Here is a 21776-nt window from a genome sequence, read left to right as displayed (position 1 = left end):
TTTGGAGAGCTCTGGGTTGGAAAAGATTAATATATGCTAACACATTCATGCAAAGATCTTCCCTCTGCGGTAGTCACGTAGACACTCTGATTTGCATGTTAACACTTTTTGCACTTAGCTTTTTACCCATTAAGTTTTTTTTTCTAATTGACTCCTTTTCTCTGGTAACATTCTTGCACACATGGTCTCAGTTTAGTGGAATAAAGAAACAGGTGGCGATGACAACATTTCTATAATCTCCCTTTAGATTCCAAACTAGAGAGGAATTGGAGTCTCTCATTCTGTTGATAAAAGGATTAGAATGTGTCACAAGATTAACTATGGAAAGATTATTAAAGTGATTTGCAATGTAAATGCTTTCAGCAGCCGCCACATGTTTTCTTTAGATTGAAGTTGACTTTTATGAATACTAAAGGCAGAGGAATTGGTTAGGAGGTCTGTCAAAGTATGTGGAAGAGGTGGAGAGCTGAAGGAGGATCTGAGGTATGGAAGTAAAACATTTATCCAAAGGGTAATGTTTAGGAAGGATTCTATTAGGAGATGTCTAGCTGACATTACACCACAAGGAAGCCAGGGAAAAAATGCAAGAGAGACTCCCTCCCTTGTTCTTTAGTTCTCATATCTGAACAAAACATTTTTCTCTTTTGAATGATTCATGTACATTTTTGTGGCAAATGCTGGGTCTTCCTTGTGCCAAACAGGGGTAATAAAGCCTTCATAGTCAAGATCACCTCAGAAACATATTAAGATTGGACCTCAATGCTCCCACAAAGAGGAGGTAAAAAGTTTGCTTCGTCTTCTAAGCTTGGATCTAGTAGAGGAAGTAAGGGAAAGGAAATCTAAGTGAGGCATTCTAAGTGAGGCATAAGTGAGGAAATCAGGGTACACAGACTTCTGGGGAAGCAGTGGTAGACTGAAGACAGCTCTGTGAGTGTGAAGCTGACAACTGTGATGGAAAGAGAAGCTGGTGAATGAATTGCCTTCTCAGAATTCCTCTTGGGAGCAAGGAGTGGACCAGGATCACTGACAAGAGCTCCATACAGTGGCTCCCCATGAGGAGATGGTAAGATAGCAGTCTCTTGTGGGTTTTGTAGTTCTGGGAGCCAGGGGAAAGTCATCTCACCTAAGCCATGGTTCAGTACCTTCAAAAGGACACTGGGTTCGCATACTTCCTTTCTTAACCACTTTAGGAAATTGCTTTTTAATGGCTTTTTGGATGCTAAGAACCTTCAGAAGGGCAAGTTTCATTATATCAGGTGCGTTTCCTTCTATCCTGGATGAAAGAAGTTTCATGTAGAACATTGATTATGGAAAATTATAAATGGATTATAACTTTCTAGATGGACTTGAAATAAGATTTTGAAATTGATTACAAGAATACTTCCCGTGTGTTGTTTAAAATTTTACCAAAAATATATATGAAGATTTTGAAACTCACTGTAAGAAACCTTCCCATGGGAAAGTGTGGTTGATTAGGAGAAAAAAAACATGATAAGAGGGGACTTTGAAGGTTGACTAGAGGGAACCAGAAAGAACTAAAGATTATAATTAAAGGAGAAGAAACCCATTAATACCGAATGGAGCAATATTATTTGACTGTGGAAGAATTCAAGGGTATTTGGGAACAATGCACTCAGAAATCACTCTTAAGAATGTCTGCTATTATAAAAATGGATTCAAAAGAAGTTATGGAAGAGGAGCAGATTTTACTGGATAAAACAGAGACTGATTTGAATGTAGACCTGAAAAGGGATTTTAAAATGTCAGGCTACAAGAATGATACAGAAAATGATGTTATGCTGGATTTACAAATGCAACCAGCTGATGTCTTAATAATTAAAGGGAACATACAAATAATAAGTCAGAAGAGTGACTTGGATAGCTTTCTTATCTTGGATTTACAAAAGAGATGTGTTAAACTTGTGAAGGAGTTTCTGAGAGGAGACAAAAGAGAAAATGATAAGAAATCAACTTGTGGGACACTATTTGAAGGGATTAAAGATCAAGATTCTTAAGAGTAAATGGAAGGAATACAAAGTGGGTTTATTTGATCAAGGTTAAAATATATATGTTGTTTCTGGTAGCTCTTAATGGATTATTCTTGACTAGGTCCAAATGATGAGGCTTTAAGGATTTGTTTATAGAGAAGAGATAAGATATGGGAAGAAGACATTTTTGTTGTATCTTTAGAGAAAGTGGTAAGTTACTGAGTTAAAAGAAAAGGAAAGGAATATGAAACTTATGTATTTGATTAAGGTTAAAATACTTATTTCTGGTAACTCTTAACGGACTTTTGCTGATTAGGACTTAATGACAAGGCTTTATAATTTGTTTATAGAGAAGAGATGAGATATGGAAGAAGAGATTTTTTTTGTTGAAATGTCAGAGAAGGTGATAAGTTACTGAAATAGCTTGTACTTGTCTTGGTGAAGGGGGGGAAGTAATTTCTTTATATATCTTTTCTCTTTTCTCTTTATTTTTTCTTTTTCTCTGCAGTTTGTCTTTTGTCTTTTTATATTTTTCTTAGTATTTTAAAACTTCAATAAAAATTATTATTAAAAAAAAGGAAGGCAGGGCATGCCAAACTTCAGAAGTTGAGAAATATAGAGACGTTTTCAGCAACTGGTTCCCAAAGGACAGGAACAGGATGCTGCCTCCCTGTTCAGGAAACAAGAAGGGAAATTCTGCCTTGGCCTGGTGAATCTATGTGTAAAATGTCTCTCAGCAATGGCTTAATTGCTTCTCTGAAATGGCTTTCCTTGCTGAGCAGTAAGTAAAACCATCTAGAATTAAAAAGGGATTGGAAAGGAATTATGCCAAGGCATCACCATGAAGCTTCCATATCACAGCAGACTTCAGTATCTTGGTTCAGTGTTTTACATCAGAAATCACCAACTGCTTTGACTGACATCTGCTTCTACTTTTGATGAGATCCTCTGTACCCCAGATGCTAGCTACTTCTGTACATGGGCAAAAAGGAACAAACACCATTTAAAGAGAGTTAGGATTCAGCAAACAGTTTCTCTTTGGGCTTTACCACCCACAGCTAATACTTAATTTAAATAATTTTGGTTCTCTGAGCTCCCTTAGCCTCATCTAGGTATCTTTCCAGGAAGTGATGTACGTGGGAGGATACTGTCCAGCAATTCTCACCTCAGAGCTACTGAGTGCTATCGCCTGTCACTGTTTGTCCTTGTCATCACCTCTCTGGTAAGTTTGCCAGGCCACATGGCAGTGGGCAGAAGTGAGAATGGGGGCAATGGTCTACTTAGCCCAGTGCTGAAACATGCTGGGTGAAGTGCTATAGCAATAGCTGTCAAAATGTTAACTATCCAAGGTAGCTCTGAGCCCTGTCATTTGTTTTGCTGTAGTTATCTGAAGGCTTCACTTGATTCTTCTCTTCAGAACACTAAAATGTTAAAAACTAGAAAGCAAAACAAAGTAAACCTTGAGGCCATAAGCCCCGGTGGGCCTTTCAGTATTTTATGGTCCCAATATCTTTCTCACTATAGTGGCCCTCGGCCTTTTCCATTGTGGCTCACTGTTTCCTGGAGCTTCAGGCTGTGGGGCTGCACCAACTTCAAGGACCTAAGGCACTTGGAATACCTGGGTCAACTCATTGCAGAATGCTCAGGAAGCAAACATAGTTAGGAAACGATCACAAGTATAGTATATGTTTAAAATACATTTTATATAAAGTGGGTTTGTACTTCCAAATGCAGATGGAGAAATGCATGGTCAAATGCTTCCAAATGGAGAAAATCCTGAATAACAAGTAGCATATCAGGGAAATGACTAGAATAAAACATTTCTTCTTGACACCTAGTTTTCTACCTGCAGGGGGTTTGTTTATTGGTTAGAAAGCTTTAGAAAACTTTAAAGCTTGGTAACTATACCAAGGATGATAAAGAATCGACTGCAATGTATGAAAAGGTAGATGCAAGAATGGTTACAAGGATAGAAAGATATAGAGAGGTATATGAAATAGTATGGGTGTAAATTAGTTTTGCCTGTTTCTTTTTTTTTTCCTCTTCAATATCTTGGTTTTAATTTATTTGGCTTACTATTTTTTTTACTCCTTTTCTGGACTCTGAACAATTTTGCTTATGCTGAAAGAAGATAGCATGGTCTCTCCCTCCCTCCCTCTCTCATATCACCATCCTGAAAGGGCTCTTCAGTCCAGCTCTGGTTTTGTCATGTTCACCATTTCAATGTGCATTGTATATCGTAACGTTTCACATGCCATGGCGCTGACGCGCGTTTCTGGTTGGGAGGGAGCTGCTGTGGGACCTTGTACCAAGCTCTGTATCTGTGTTCATTACAATGGAATGTGTTTGGGTTATGTGCTCTGCTCAAGGGCTTTTCCCGCAGACCATCAGAAGCCGTTAGGAGCACCTGGGATTGTGAGCCTGGGAAGATTCTACGGGGGGAGGGATCTCATTCGCACCGAGGGTTTTTAGTTTGCATTTGGCGCGCTTTTATCATTCTCAGCTTTCTTTGTACTTGCATACTATTCTTAAATAAACCAGATATTATTAAGCTCCTGCTTGTGAGTCTGAGAGTGTTTTTAGAATAGGCAACCATTACAGGTTTAAAACTAAAGACATGTAAGAAGGGAGAGTAAAAGCTTTTAGCAGATTTCACAGACATACATGACAAATGCTCATGTCCCTGCACTGTGTTTTTATTCCAGTCATAATCTGTGTGTATGCATGCTATATAAGGAAAGAGAAGGAGAGAGGCAGATAGGCAAGGAGAGTTTTTGAAGCCTCAAACACTACTTTGAGCAAGTTAGCTCTCAGTTTGAAAGGGATGCAATGAATCCGTAAAACACGTATTGCAATATTTAATAAAATAGTTTCTGCTTCACTGCATGTACATACACACAACACACACACTCATACATACTCATATATGCAAATGATATGCATATCTGTGTCCCCTCTTTTAAGGCTAAATTAATTTCTGTCTGCCACTGTGTCAGGGTTCATCTTAATCCTATTTCTTGTGGAAGGCACAACTGGAACGCGAGTGACAAATCTGAATTGATCAGCTTCCAAGACTGAAGTGCAGAACCAGTTCATATGCATCCGAACAACATCTCATCAATCAAATGAATATGCATGGAAGAATCTTGTCGTGTTTAACAACATCTCTAACTTGCCGCTATGAGTTTCCTACGGATGGAGTGCCCACTGCCCTCCCAAGAAATATGTAATAAATCAAGGACTCTGGACTTCTGGGGAAGACATGCTGAAGTGAAGATGGCTCCGCTAAAAGTGGAGCTGACAACTGTGGTGGAATGAAGAGCGGGTGAGTAGTTCAGCCCTTCATAATTCCTCTCCGGACAAGGAGAAGACTTGAGATCACCCACAAGTGCTCCAGAAAGTTGCTCCTCTGGTCTTTGGTCTCTGGTGGGTTTAGAGCTCTGGGAGATGAGGGAATAGCTATCTTGCTCAAACCATGGTCGGCGCTTTTGAAAAGGACATTGCGTTTGCATACTTCCTTTCCTAATCACTGTTAATTGCTTTTCAGCTAGTAGGAACCTTTGGATCAACAAGTTTTTGACAGCACCGGGTGAGCTTCCTTCAATCCTTAGTGAAAGAAGTTTTAAATACAAGTCTAATGACCTTAAAAAAATCTTTTTTTTAATAAACAGCAAAAGGGTGATTAGAACATTGATTTTAGAAAGTTACAAATGGACTAAGGGTTCAGATGATTTGAAATAGGATTTTGAAATTAATTTTAAGAATCCTTCTGATGGGAAAATGCTGTTGTTTTGAATTGTAAAAAAAAAAGATAGGGTGGGATTTCGAAGATTGGATGCTAGAGGGAACCAAAAGGAGGTAAAGATTACAATTAAAGGAGAAGAACATTTACATTTGACTTACTAATACAGAATGGAGCAAAACACTTTAACACTGGACGTATTGAAGGATATTTGTGAACAATGGACCCAGAAGTTAATTTTAAGAGTGTCTGCCATTATAGATAGACTGTCTTTAAAAGATGTTATGGAAGAGGAACAAGTTTTACCAGACAAGACTGAGACTGATCTGATTTTAAAATGATAGGCTACAAAAATAATATGAGGAACATGCTACACTGGATATACAAATGAAATCAGCTGATGTCTTAGTAATTAAAAGGGATATACAAATAACAAACCAAAAGAGTGACCTGGATAACTTTCCTATATTGGATTTACAAAAGAGGCTTGTTAAAGTTTTGAAGAATTTTGTGAGAAGGGACAAAGAAAAAATGAAAAGAAATCAAGTTCTAGGACTTTATTTGAAGGGATTAAAGATCAAGATTGTTAAAAGTAAAAGGAAGGAATATAAAGCTGATTTATTTGATAAAGGTTAAAATAGGTATGTTGTTATCTCTGGTAACCCTTAATGGGCTTTTACTGATCAGGACTGAATGATAAAGCTTTAAGGATTTGTTTGTAGGTACTGTAAAAGATGAGATATGGGAAGAAGAGATCATTGGTTGTATTTTAAGAGAAGGTGATAAGTTACTAAAATTGTTTATATTTGTTGTGATGAAGGGGGAAGTCATTTCTTTATATACTTCTTTTTCTGTACTATATTCTTATTTTTTCTTTCTTTTCTATTTTTCTTTCTATTTTTACTTTTCTGCACTTTTTTTCTTTTCTTTTTCTTTTCTTTTTTTAGTTTGTACTAGTTTTTATCTTTTAATTGTAATGTTTAATAAAATTACTATAAAAAAGAAATACGTAATAAATCTATACATGGAAAACTAAAACATTAGTGAGGACTCTAGGTTAGAGATCTAGTTTTCCATGCCCAACAAATACAGGCATACTGCATGCTACACACACACACACACACAGACACACACACAGACCCAAAGAGTATCAGGACTTATTTGATCCTCCACTTGTGAATAAGTACCAATGAACTTCAGTCCCACCCATAATGTTTCTTATTGCTGGAGGACAACAGAAAGTCTTAGTTCTATCCGACAGGGTGGGGAAACCATAACCACAGTATTCACAGAGGGTTTTTGCTACCTGTGATGGTCTTTACATCTCTCGTGTTCCTAGTAAGAGGGTTAGGCTTCCTTCCAGCTGTTAGCATTCCACATGAATACCTCTTCCTCCCATTATTTCAAGTCCCTCCTCTCATTTTATTTGCTTAACAACCATGAGAGAGAGATTATGCTCTCTAAGAGTTTATGTAGTGAGAACAGGGATTTTAACTCAGAATCCTGAGTTTTTATCATTCTGCAGCAGCGCTCATAAAATGTATTTTCTCTTTTCTTCTGTGCTGAGGAGGGAAAGGAAAATGAAAAAGTGCCATATCAGAAGCCACGCAGGGATACAATCACTATTGTTTCACCACAGAGCCATGTTTTTCAGACAGGGAAAGGGTTTGCACTAACAATTTAGCCTGCTACAGTACATAAGGAGTTTATTTAATCCTTCATTTCCTTGGTTTGGGGATTGCCCTCTTCTTGGATCAACTTTTCACTCACATTGTAATGATTAATAGAATATTGCTACACACTCATGAAATCAATATCCTTTTAAGGCCAAAAGATGTTGTCTTAGTTTATATTGAGGATCCATAGTATTTCATTTTTTGCTCTTTTGGAAGTATAGAGCTATAGGTTCTCAGATTTGTACGCTGCATGTGATAGTGTGGAAGGATGAAAACATCTTGGTGGATCTATGCCAGTTGATAATGGCAACAGGGTAGTTAAAGCAAATGTGAGTCACGGATATCGTTATGTGGAAAACTATAAACGAGACACCATCTATTGTTTCCCAGGATTATTAATTGAAGACAGGAACAGGGAAAATTTAACATAAAAGGAAGCTGGTGGGACTTTGCCAATGGGTAATGGAGACAAAATAATTGTTAAAAGCAGACAAGAGGCATAGATAATTTTATGGGAAAGGCAATAAAAAAGGAGCCATCTGAAAACCAATAATAAAGTATGATAACAACACAGAGATCCTCCTCTGGAAGATAGGTGACCTCATTTTTTCTTTTAAGTGTCATTTTTGCTACCATGCTGAAAGTTATTTTATAGTCTGCCATTTTGGAGCGGAAACCACATCAAATCGAGGCCTTTAGTGCCTGGGAGGATCCCTGGGCCTTGTTATCAAGCAAGTATCTCACACCATCTCCCATCCCCCATTTTGGACATTGAGACCAAAGTCAGATTTGGTCTTAATGAATGACTGCAGTTTTGACAGATATCAACGTATATAAGCCCAGAAAGAAAGCTGCACAAAACTAGACTCCAGAGACTGACTAAGAAGAGAAGCATCAGAGCAGTAAAGATGATGAATAATTAACTTTTATTGGATTCTTTCAAATATAGCCAAAGACAATTTAATAAGAAACCAAGGAAAACGGCTTCAGAGAATGTATGATATTTGGTTCCTCTATAATTTGCTATTGAAATTTCTCTTGCAGCTAGTTGTGCACCCACCTGAAGCCCAAAGGCCGGTTCACCCTTGACTTTATTTACTCTACCTCACCTTTTAAGAAATAAATTGCCAATACTATTCAGAAAATAACAGCAGTGCAATACAATAAAGCAAGCATTTGTGAAATAGGAGGAAAAAACATCAGATGGGGAAAGCCCGTGAAAACAAAGAGAACTTCAGCTTCTTCAGGAAACCACAAGGCAAGTTTCTCTGAGGAAACAAACCTACAATCACAATACTTGGATTGTAGAGGGTTTTTCCCTGATTGCCCCTCACTTCACATAAAACAATAGCAACACCCAAAGAAGAGTCTGCACAGATATTCTGAGTACATGATTGGATTAATATAATGGCTTTTCCCAACCCAACATATGTACAGTATGTTTCCTTCATATATTATACTAGGCAAAAACTTCCCAGCCAGAATATTGCAATTAGGAAGGGACATAACTGAACAGAAACAGGTTGAGGAAGGTTGGTTAGAGGCAAATGCTTCTTCCTGTTCCTAAGTTCTAAGCTCTGAAGACCTTTAAAATAAGAATCATTGGTTTAGTCGTGCTGGAAAAAATGGATCGGTACCCCACATATGGCAAGCTGCATCCAACAACTGGTCCCACTTCATGATCTAGCAGATGTATTGTGGATGGCGTATTCTGAGCAATCTTCAGTGTACGGTGGACTATAGTACTCTACTGTTATCCCACGAGTTCCTACTCTTATCTTCCTGTTGATAAAGCAAGGCAAGTGATATTAGTGTGTCACTGTCACAGTGTGACGGGGTTCTTTTTTGAATTGGAGGTTATTGTGCTTTTGCAAGGGTAGCAATTGACACAGAAGAAAATGACAGTGGAGGCTTTTATGTTTTTTTACTATTTACAGTCAGACTATTTACAACAAGGATTTACAACACAGTCCCAGTGTTCACCTGGTGTCAGGTTTCCTCCTAAGTCTCCCTCCGGGATACTATCCCCCTCTATCCCTCCTGCTTCCTCCTCCCTTTCCCTCTGACTCCCTCCCCCATTTCTGGGCTTGGCAAGAGAGAGAGAGGGAGACGAAAGGAATGGACTGAAACTAGTGTGCTCAGCATGGCCTGGCTTTCCCCTGGATCTGCTCAGCCAAACACCTACTGCTTCTCCACTGGGGGGAGAGCCTCCCCCTGCCTTCCACAGAGACCAGGGCTTCTCCACAACAGCTGATCCCCTCCTTCCTCTTGGTGAAGCTGCTGCTTGCAGTCAGTCGAGTTCCTCCTTCCTGTTCTTGGTCTTGGGTGGAGCTCTCGACTCCTTGGGTCTTCCCTTCTTCCAGGAAAGCCACCCCTGGACTTTTCTTCTCCCTTCCTAATCAGGAACTGATAACTGCTCTGCACATTTACTGTAACTTCTTCCAACTTTCCTCTCCAGCCACTCTGTTCACTCTGTGCACAGATTTTTCTCTCTCTCTCCTTCTCACTCTCTCTCCAATTTTTAGCCAGACCAGCAGCATGTCCCTCAGCTACTGAGGAGGTGGGGGTCCCCCAGGGTTCTAGTCCCCAATGCCTACAAACCAGGCTGGAGCAATGGGACTGCTGTCTCAACATCTCACCACACCAGCCCTGGCCAGCAGCCAGGTCAGCTCATCAGGTCTCGTGACGGCAGAGCGGCCCTTCAAGGCGAGAATTGAGCTGCTTTTCCCTTTTTGCTCATGCCAGTAAACAGCTGCCAGGCCAGGCCATTAAAACCGATATGCCACAATCACAACACTTCACCAACTTGCCTTAAGTTGTAGCTTTTCCTAATGCCATGGAGGAATGAAAGCTTTCCTTTCTGGAAACAGTTGTCATTTCAAGCAGTTAAGTATAAATGTGTTGTGGTCTTTTGCCTCATGAGTTATGGTATTGTACCAGGAAAATGTTTATTTCCTGACATGATTTCTTTTAGTACTTCCATCACTACTAAAAGCAAGACAGAAGTTGTTTACGCTTTCATGTGTATATGAGCAGTTTATCTGGTCTTTTTAGCAGTGCGCAAAGCATCTTTAACCCTACAGGATAATTAACTAAGGTACTATTCTCACCACCAGAGTTACAGATTTTAGAATCATAACATATGATGAGGAGGGCACAGCCCATCAGTAATGCTTTTGGGCAGTCCCCGTTTACCCAAGTGGGGCTTTTTTGCAGGACAGTTTTCCAATGAATTGTACTCAAAAGCTAAGTGCATTGGAGGACAATGGTTGAACTTTATTTTCTATTGCAAGCCTGCAAAGTTCAATTCATCTTCTGTGACTGTTAGCATTTCCATAATGATTTATTCAATCACACAAAGCTAACAAAAGAATCAATTTTTGAAGCCTGGTAAACCATACATTTTTGAAAGCAATCGTGTCTCTGAATCCATTGGCATCATTTGCAAATGGGGCTGTGCCACAGGCTTCAGCTTCTCTGTCCCCAAATATGCATACATGCAAAAAATATACACACCAGCAGAAAATTTATTATATGTTATATATTTTCCAAAGGTAAGTGCTGAATTAGAACTAGTATGAGACAGTCAAGCATCCAAGTCTGCCTGCTGATTTACTTGGAAACCACCAGAAATGTTAGGTTCACTGGGTTATTTATTAAAGGGCAAATGTATACATTAAAATGTAAAATGATGAAGCCTTTTTAGTCCACACTGGAGGACAGTTACATCACAATTCCTGTCTTTAATATATCAGTGCTATGCACACAGTACATCTATACACGGTCAGCAGATCAGCAGACTAAAAGATATTAAAAGCCCTTTGAAACAAACAGGCTGCAGTACAAGCAAAAGCAGGTGAATAACTCATTAAGACCCCCTGGTGGTCCATCCCAGCTTCCTGTTGCCCAATGTTTGAAAATTGGGGAGGGGGAGTTCTATACTGAGTGTGTGTGAGAGAAAACTCTCTGCAATGGCATTTTCTAAAATATTTTGAACTAAGGATAAACAAATTAAAATGCATGTATATGTGTGTTTCTATACGTGCCTATATGCTTATGGGCATATATTGGGGATGGGGGAGAAATATCTGTTTATTCCTACTTACATTAGGTAAGACATTTGCTCTAGCAGGAAAGACTCAAGTTCCTCTGCTAACAAGGCTGGATGGAACTAGGATGGGAATTAACCATGTAAAAACTCATGTTCTTCCACCCAGTTTGATTACATGTTTTCTTCTTGGTCTCTGATCATCTCTAGAGGAAGAATCCATGCTGTTCATTATAGTCTTATGTCCATCTGTGGGGAGCCAAGACTTGAAGCAGGAATCCAATCAACTAACACAATTTCAGTAAAATCAAACTGTCTTTGAAGCTGAGTAAGCTGAGTAACACGGGCTCATTTCTCCAACTGTCTTCATACAAAACTTCTCATAATTTCTCTTTAGCTCTGATATCAGGGAGAAGAGAGACAGAAAGAATGGGCAGGAAAGGAATCAACTGTCTTGATTAGCAAATAATAAATCATGGTAGAAAAGGTTTTTGGTAATAAATATAAATAGTCTGTTGCAGAATTTCTTTTATTTTTAAAGGTAAGGCATTCTATGTGCAGAAGTACCCAGGTTCAATCTCTGGCTTCACTAATAGAAAAGAATCTCAGGTAGCAAGTAATAGTATCCTGAGATCTTGGTGGAGCCACTGATAATGCTACTCTAGACCGATTAACCTCCCCAAACCCAACAGGTGTTGGGGTCCAAAATTTCTAGAGGGCACCAAATTGGAGAAGGATGAGATAGTCCAATGTTTGACCAATGTAAGACAGCTTCAGGTATCCCTGGGAATGTGCTTGTTGTGTCTATACATTTGGGCTACTCCTCAGTGGCTCATCAATTATGTATCAAAATAATTAGGTCTTAGATACTGAGGAATATGGTTTGAGATGACTCACTAAAAATGTTGAGAGATATTCTGTGCATTTGTATTACTGCATGCAAACTCAACTTTATTATTTATTCCAGCAGGAAAATGTTAAGATTTGTAACATCAAAAGAGGTGAACAAGTGAGAGGAATTAGGTGTTTCTTAAGAAGAACTGTTGCTAAAAACTGAAACCAGGAACTTTTCAATTCATGTTGGTTGCTCCTTCCAGCAAGTTATCAAAGCTGTGTCTTAGAAGATGTCTATCACATGGGCAGAAGGGCAGGATATAAATCAAAATAATATAACAATAACAACATTTTCTAAGTGGTGGTGTTCTCAGGTTGGAGGTCCTCTTGAATAATAAGAGCATAAAATTACCCTGTATGAAATATCTAAATCACAAGATGCACTGATGCACATTAATTCTGACATAATTGTCAGCTCCAGATCCCTGGATCAACTCCTGGCCCTGATCCCCAGTTCCTGGCTCACCTATGACAGTTTCCAGTACTAGGGCTTAATCATCCCCATTTTGTGTGCTGCAGAGAATAATGGCTGTAATATTGGCACAATGGGGCATATGAAAGAAAGATGAAGAAGGGGAGTAGTTTAGATCCCTTTACGCATACATTCATTGTGGGGTAAAAACTATTTAATTTATTAGAAGTATTTCTTTACCATGGTATCATTTTATAACACTTTACAGTGGTGTACAGTAAAGTCATTCCAAAATAAAACAAGATAAAAACAGTAAAAACAGCATGAAAATATAATACAAATAAAATAAAACCAGTGCAAAAATAGAATAGACCAATCATCAATAGAAATAAAAATATCAGGGAGTATTAGTAGCTTGGGAAGCCTGCCATTAGGCGACAGATTTTTAAAAGATGCCTAAAAATATAATACAATAACACAAATTCTAGACCTAACGGGCTTTCACATTTCATTTGGTCCCTGCACTATACCAGTTTTCTGTATTATTGTCTTGGCAGAAAAGGTCCTGTCTCCATTCTTGAGGCTGATCAATACGTGCAACTTGCTGGGGGTGAGAACAACAAAGATGTTTCTGTGGACTGCCCAGTGTCCAGAGAAGATAGATGATTGTCCCAAGTCACTGGAGAGCAGCACACAAGGAGCTATAGCAAGCAGATTCTATGCCTGACCTTTTCCAGAGACGGAATGATGCATTTGAAGCTTCCAGTGCTGACAAAGTGACAGGAGTGAAAATGGCCCCAATTACAATATGGTATTATCTTGGCAGTGACTCAGAAACATCTTCTTTCAGGGCAAGAAATTCCAAGGGAGGGAACAGCTGAGGCAGCAAGCATAGTCCTCACTGATCTTTAAATTCTGGGGGCTTGAAAGAATGGCAATTCAGCTTAATAAGATCCCACAAAATCTGCTCAGTTTCTCACAAGAGACATTCAGGAGCTGAGGCTTGCAAGAGTCCTGTCCATTGCTTGGAAAGCCCTGGTATAAAGCATGGAGCAGCAGCTGCCTATGGTGACTTGTTTTGGATGCCATAAAGGATAGTGAAAGGAAGGCCACAGGCAACCATCAACCAGGACGTTCCCCCATGAACATTTCACTGAAAAGAACTGGAGTGAGTTAGGAACCATTCCTCTGCACCTTCCTTGTTCAACCCAAATTTTGCCCATTTGTGTCTCTGCTAATTAAACGGAAGAGTTGCATTAAATGGAGGAAATATATCATTTAGATTTTCTGACATCAACGTTTGGGATATCTGTTAGAGATATCGGGAAGAATGCCCCTATATTTTTTATTTATTTTTTTCCATCAATTTATTTAACGTCTTCTTCTATGTGGAAAGAATATAACCAAGGGGCTAATAAATTGTTGAAAAATAGTATTTTGCTGCTGTAGGCCCTATTTCATTTTTTAAATGGGGGGATTGTATTTCTCCTTGAACATTTTATTAACTACATGCCATAATTCTAATTTATTCCACTTCCCTCTTTCATACTTCTATTAGGATACAGAGACTGGATTTCACAAGAAAGAGGAAAAGTAACGCATCCAGTTTGGATTGAGGAATGTCAGTCTGACACATGGCCTCAATTCAAAGGAGGAAAATCTGGAAAGGTGAGAAAAAGTCATGAACGATCTTCAGAACACACGAAACAAGAGAGGTTGAGAGACATCAGAAATGACGGTGTCTCTTTGAAGCCCTTATGGATGAACCAACGGGCTATCTAGGAATATGCATGGAAGGGTTGTTTTGCCAGGCTGCTAAAAGGCAAGGACAATTTTAACTTGGTTCTTCAAGATAAAAAGATACCACTAGAGTACAAAACTATAGTCTAAAAAAACCCTTTTTTTAAAAAAAAAAAGGGTCTTCAGTTGTGGGGAACTTCCAAATTTTAGCACTTTCACTCCCCACCTTCATGGCTTAGACAGGCTTTTGCACTAAATTGAACCATTGCTCTGCTTGCTTTATTTACTAGCTTTTCACCCAACCAGGACAGCCAATAAAGCAAACAGTGCAAGATAAAAGCCTGGGAAAAAGTGGGAAATGCATTAAAAGAAAATGCATGCATCTTAAGTTAGATCCCTGGTGGTACTGGTACACACACTTCCACAAAAAGGACCTGCAAAGCGTTTGAATATCTTTTTCTTTTCTTTTCTTTTCTTTATTTTTTTTTGCAAGAAAAATTCCAATGGCAGTCCCCCACCCCATTGAAAGTACATTGGGGAAGATAAAAAGAAGAAGAAAATTTCTCATCAATATTTAAGATGAATGTCAGGTAAAATTGCCAGGTGTCATCTTCTGAAATGTGAACAGCTGCTGCTTTTGTGGATTCTGGTTTTTTTTTTTTTATGATAGCATCAGTAATCTCTCATCTCCCTGATCTGTTGCATTGGCAGAAGTATTTGAATAATCAGAGCAGAAAAACACAATCTAGTCCTCTGTGTGTGTGTGCATGTGAGAGAGAGAGAAACACACACAGAGAGAAAGAGAAATAAATGATAAAATTTGGAATGAAACATTATTCCCAGAACAAAAGGATTTCTATCAGGTTCTGTTGTAAAGATGGAGTTCTGCAGCTTCAGCCAAATGGCTCCTTAGGAAGGATTTTCTTCTAACTCAGGCATTTAGTAAAGATTATATTTCATCCTAGGAGAATTTGCTAGGTGTCATGACTTTGATACCTAGTTATTATATGTTTTTATTTATGTGTGCGTCTGTATGTTACATGATCTATTCCAGCAATGCAAAGCAGGTCTCAGGCCCATAGCCAGAAGTTTTATGGAGGAAGAATGTCATAACCCAGCTTGTAAGAGCACAGCTTTAAATCAGGAGCAGGCAGCATGTGACTCTGCAGACATTCTTGGTCTGTGGTACCCATCATCTATCATTTTTAGTCTTGCTAGCTAGGGTTGATACAAGTTTGAATAAAACTTGTATATATGTAACATATACTGCATTTCTCAATTGTTTTAGAGCTCTTGCAACATTAGGAGATAGGAGGAATGTTTTTCTTCTGTAGAAGACTGTACAGTTGCTCTACAGTATATATTCCTATAATTCTCTTTCTCTCTCTCTCTGCATACTGTATTCATATATCACATTAAAAACAAAATAGAACAAAACCTAATGGTTTCTTGTCCTAAAGGAACTTAGTTCACAATGGTTTGCCCACTTACTGTGAAAACCTTCCATAAATATTTTGCATTTTAAAAATACTAGCAATTTCAGGCTGCGTTATAAGGCTTGTATCAGGGTTCTCAAACTCCATGTGAATAAAACTCTGGTGTTATGATCTTCTAATACGATAAATGAATTTGTGTGATCCCCATATGAATGCAACCAATTATTTCATTAAGGTTAGGGTTGGGCAGAAATAAATGTGCCACTTACTTTCAATAATTACAATTTAATGTATGTATCAAATAAAAGAATGATAGAACCTTGCAACTTCATAAAACAAATCTTTTTCATTGGAAATAAGCAATGAAATCACATATATGGTTAATGGGAATTATAATCCTGCTTTTCCCCCCATAACTCCTGAAATCTGGGTTTTATTGACACAGCCATTGTCATTTCTCATTCCACATTGTTTTGGGTCAATATCTGCTCTTTACAGCTGCTACTGTAGCAAATCCTGGCTTTGTTGCTGGCTTGTCTAGGCGGATCAGGAACCAGGAATGCCAGGGATCCAGCTTTGTGTGTGCAACCCATCAGGTCATGTTTTGGGCACTCCGCTTTGCTTGGAGGCACCAGCTCTAGGCTGTCCAGGCAGAGGGGTGAATTTTGAAAGCAATCCAGCTTTAGGTGCACAAGCTAAAGCTGTGGCAGAACTCATTCCAGGATTTGCCTGGACAAGCCAGCTGCTTGCTTGTCTAAGCAGAAGGGGGCACGTTCTGACAGTAATCTGACTATGTGTACAAACCTTTAGGCTTGCACAAGCAAAACTGGAGCCAGACTATGTTCTAGGCTTTCTTTTCTGCCTCATTTGGACAAGCCAATAACTTTCTGACTGTGATTCTTTGTGTTCCCAAGCCTCCCCCCAAATTTGCAAGCCTCCCCCCACTTTACTTGCAATGCTCCAGGGGGTTGCAACCTGAAGTTTAATCTCCCCTGTCTTATATGAAAATGAAATGTAATAGAATATTACTTTCAAATATCTTGAGAAAAAATTACTCCAATAGTGAATGTTTTGTGACAGTAAAAAAGTATCGACTCACTCAGAGTCATTATCATGTGTCATTATCACCCTCAAATGAGCTCAAAAACAAACAACACCCCCCTTCCCTAAAAAACCTTTCATTTCACCCAGGTATATGGCAGTGTGTTGTCAAATTTGCATCACTGTGAAGGACAAAAACCATCTCTTTCAACTAAAGTCTGCATGCCTTGGACAGCAACAATAGCCATACCAACTGGAAGTAATGGGAGATGTAGGTCCGGGCACTAGGTTGGGCAAAATTTAAAATAATTATTTTAATTTATTTTAAATTAAAATAATTTAAAATAAAGTTATACTCAACTATTTGTAGACTATGGACTTCATCTGCTTCTATTCTAATTTGTGTGGCCTTACCACATTTCACTTAGGAGGGACACCAGCTATGCCTATCTCCCCTTCCCCACACTCATTTCCAATAGCCATGAGTTGATGTAGCTGGTTGCCATCAAGGCAGCTTATGACAGCAATATTGTATATATATTATACTTTGTTTGAAGAACTAATTGTGTGTCAGTGGAAGAAACTTACTCTTAGACTTCTCTCCCAGACAACTGGTACTTTTCTTTATTCTAAAAGGCAAGGCACCCTGGAAAGTTCTCATTCTGCATTGGGAAATCTTGGAGAAGATGACCTCTCTAGAGACTGTGCAATTATTTTCCAAGTAATATCAGGCTTTTCTTCCTGGATCACTTAAACACTCTGAAGGCAAAAGGGAAATTTAAAAACTCCAGAAAAAGCAGAAATCATCATTTTCTAAACATAAGGACTCTTTAAAAGGAAATAGTCATGGTGCTCATGAAAAAGCTTGCACATCCTTTTGTCTAATTTTGGTAGGTTCTCTTGTAATCATGATCCCTTGTGGATTTCCTGGATCAACACAGCTAACATTGTTACTCCAGTACAGTACTAAAGAATATATCTAGCTCAGGATTCTTGGTGCACCCCAAACTTGCTTTTGTTGCTGATGGTTCATTATCATGCTAATACCATTTTAAAAAACCTGACCTTTTATTTTCCTTCTTAAACAGACTTTTGAGGTAGTTAAAACTCATCCCTCAGGTAGAAAAATGCAAGTCAGTAGTCCAGCCTTGAGAAAATTAGGTATCATTGGACAAATGCTAAGCGGTTTTTCCTTTTTCAAAGGAAAAGTGAGTAGGGAGTAAACGTTTAGTCAATAAGTGGTACTTATATATTAGTTGGGTTGCTCCAAATTAGCCCCCATTCATCTTGCCTTATTGCTCCTAAAGATTGAGAAAGCCCACAAGTTCATTGCTTTAGTGAATCGACGGCTTTGCTGGCCGTGTGTCCTCATGTATTGAGATTGTTCCCAAAGAGATCTAGTCATTTCGGTATAGAGCGCTTTATTTGGATTCTTTGGACACTTCCGATGCCTCGCGGGTTACAATAATCTTTCGGAAGCCTGAAATGCAATAACCCCCATATTACAGACGAGAGGGGGCTGGGGCCCCTGGTGTCCGCTCTCAGGCTCCCTTCTCAACTCTGGCCAAGGCGAGATCTGAACCAGGGGCTGCCCGTGCCCAGCTTCCCGCTCGAGCAGAAAAACACAGCCGCGCCCGCTTTTAAGCCCAGCCAAGGAAGACTTCTGGGCGCTCCCTGGACGCGTCTCCGGGGCCGGGGAGCGCTTGCGCATCCCATCCCGCTTCGCGAGAAGCTGTCCGGTGCTGAAACTCAGGTCGGGAGCGTCAGCCTTGAGCTGGGCTGGAAGCGCCCAGCTGCCTCGCGCGAGGCCGGCGGACCCGACCGGGAGGCTCCCCTCCTCCACCACGAGCGCAAAGCCGTCGGCGGGTCCACAAGCCTTCAGACCCACGACACGTTTCCCTCCTCCACCTCACTTAGCGAAGGGATCCGGGCTCAAGATCGCTCCAAACCCTCCCAGTTAAAAGCTGGTTAGCCGGCTTGCTTCACTCCCTGTCCAGGGCGCGGGGACACCGGCTTTTTGCCCCCCTGAGCCACCCGGCTCTATTTAAACAAGGTCAAGCGGCGTCCCCGGTTCTTCCCTCTCTGGGCCAGCACAGCATAGCGCTGCTCCCTCACTGCCAGGGCGAAGGGACCTCGGTAGGAAGGCGGCGGCGGCGGGGGGCGGCGTGGGGTGGTTCGCGGGACTTGGCTGGCCCGCTCGTCGGTAGTTGGAGACGGCCTTTACTGCAGGTGAGCTAGGGCAGCCTCCCTCGCCTTCCGGGCCCTTGCTGCCCCCGTCCTTCCCGGCTTGCCACCGGCGGCCCCAGTCCCCCCGGCGGCTTAAGGAGCCAAAGTAGTGCTCGTGGCGCCCCGATGATTGGGCGAGGCGCCATTACATCATGATTCCTGGGCTGCCTCATGATTTTCTTGCGCTGAAGAGAAAAGTGTGTGCGCGCGCTACTTAGAGGGAGCGGGAAGCACATCTGGGGAACAGCTGGCGGCGGCGACGGCGCGAGGCAGAGATTGTTGCGCGCAGTAGCTTCCCTAATCCTTGGAGCGGTGGCCAGCCGGTGCTCGAACTCCTGCCCAGCCCCGGGGTCGGAGAAGACGAGCGTGGAGGGCGACGAGATGCTCCGAGGGATGTCCCAGGAAGCGGATCCCGGAGGACAAGGGCTCCTCCTTCTCCACTGATCGGCACTTGCTGCCAAAGCGCAGGAAAATGGGCTTTGAGAATGCCACGGAGAAGCGCTGGGGGATGGCTGGTAAGTTTCACCCCGGGAGAGCGGGTACCTCGCCTGCCTGGGGAACGCGACGGCAGCACGAGCCTTCCTTCCTAAGGGGCCAACGGGCTCCGTTCAAGCCCGCCCGCGGGCAGCGGGGTAACCCCGGGCGGGCAAGAAGAGAGGAATCCGCGCTAGTCAGAGGTCGGTTGCCCTCTTGCTTTCTTTTTGCTGCGGGAGCCTCGAAGGGGTCCATCAGCGACCTCTGCTCCAAACCGAGGACCAAAGCTATTCCGGGTGTTACTTAGGAGAGCCCGACGACCAGGGGCCAGGAGGTGTCACGTGGCGTAGAGGGGGCGACCTCCAAAAGGCAAGCAATTACCACGTTTGCGGGGCTTCAGGTCGTGGCGGGGGACAATCAGAAGAAAAGAGGAGTTTGTGTGTGTGTGTGTGGAGGGAAGAGAAAGCTGCACTGCTTTCTTTCCAACTTTCCCAGGTTCCGTTGCCCGTAGTACCTTCTTGATCCCCTCCTTTCGCTTTATTCTATCCCTCTGGTCTTCAAGCGTGCGGGTGTGAGAAGCAAAAAGAAAGTGGCATATTTTCCCACATCTGGTGACCTCCAGATGTGTCGAAAGGCAACTCTTATGGTTCTCGGTTAGCGTGGATGTTGGCACTAGTCAAAAAGGTCTGGTATACGACTATAAATAAAACTGATGAAGATTGACAACTCTCACAACAGTAGCAGCGGATCTTGGAAGGAGAGGGATAAGGAAAAAGCAACCAGGGTAACTGCGAGTTGCCACCAGGCTTCCCTTTGCTCAAACAGTGTGTGGGGGGCGCGCGGGGGCGGGGAGCGTGTAGCAGCGGGAGAGGGCTAGGAGAGGCTGATGTGAATGACTGGATCTTTGCTAGAGCTGATTCTGGGGTTTGCTCAGCAGCAGATACTGCAATCCGAACCAAGGGGACGGATACCCCAAAGCTCAGTCTGAATAAGGGCCCGTCGCGTTCTTCCTTGTCGGAAGGTAGTCCTGGGAAGCAATAAAATGGTTTGGTCTGCAATGAGAGGTATCATCTCTGCATTTCTTTTATGGTTGGACAGTGATAGCTCCCCCCCACCCCCACCCCATCTGCAACAGAGAATGCTTGCCTGGTTGGCTTGAGTTTGAAATGACTATAGGGGTCAGCTCCCCCTCCCTGCAGTCATGGGGCAGTCCTCCTTTTCTTCCTGTATTCATCTCCCTCCTTCTTGATTGTATCCTTTCCTATTTTCCCAAACTCATGAAAAGAGAGAAAATAATTTGGAGAAGTCTCTTATTGGGAGAGCAAACTTCTGACAACTTACCTATCTGAAAATTAGAGAGTTTAATGCGGGGTCCCTTGACTGAGTTGCTATTTTCGGATCCAGGATTATGTAAATATGGATTATCCCTTTGAATAAAGCAATGCTCATTAGGAAACATTTGACAACCCTAGTGGATCTCAAGAAGCTAAGCAAGATCAGACCTAGTCAGTACTTGGATGAGAGACTGCTAGGAAAGACTTGGGCTACAAGTTAAATTGGGTATTTCTTTTTAAATTCCCCCCAATCCTTGCATATTGTTGAAGAAAATGGCCTGGATGGATCTACAAAGTAAACAGGAGCTGAGTTTGACTGAATGGAGTAATTACTTCAACTAGGAAAGCAAAAGTTGCTTTTTTCATTTCTCTTTCACTGTGGACATTTAGGGTGGGGAACTTTGCTCCCCATGACCAGCTAAAAAAAGCACTGATAAGAGTATCTGATTAGTATATTAGCATTTAATGAGTAATACACAGATGGAGTTCACTATAGGTCACATTGCAGTATGGATGCTTCTAGTCAGTGATCTTACTCATTATTTAACCACTTTTAAATATTAACAATGCAACTGCATTATAAATGGGCTTCTATCCGGTATTAATAAGTGTGATTACAAACCCAGGTAGAAATTAGATTTATCTGCTTTTATCATTTTAAGAGCGCTCTTACAGACCCACTGCTCCATGGTGTTTAAGATATAATTTTCAGCATTAGAAGAGCATCATAAGGTTAGCCTTGTGGATTTAAATATTGTGCATGGG

Source organism: Candoia aspera, chromosome 1 (genome assembly GCF_035149785.1).
Source record: "Candoia aspera isolate rCanAsp1 chromosome 1, rCanAsp1.hap2, whole genome shotgun sequence".
Lineage (NCBI taxonomy): Eukaryota > Metazoa > Chordata > Lepidosauria > Squamata > Boidae > Candoia > Candoia aspera.
This window is presented reverse-complemented; position numbering follows the sequence as displayed.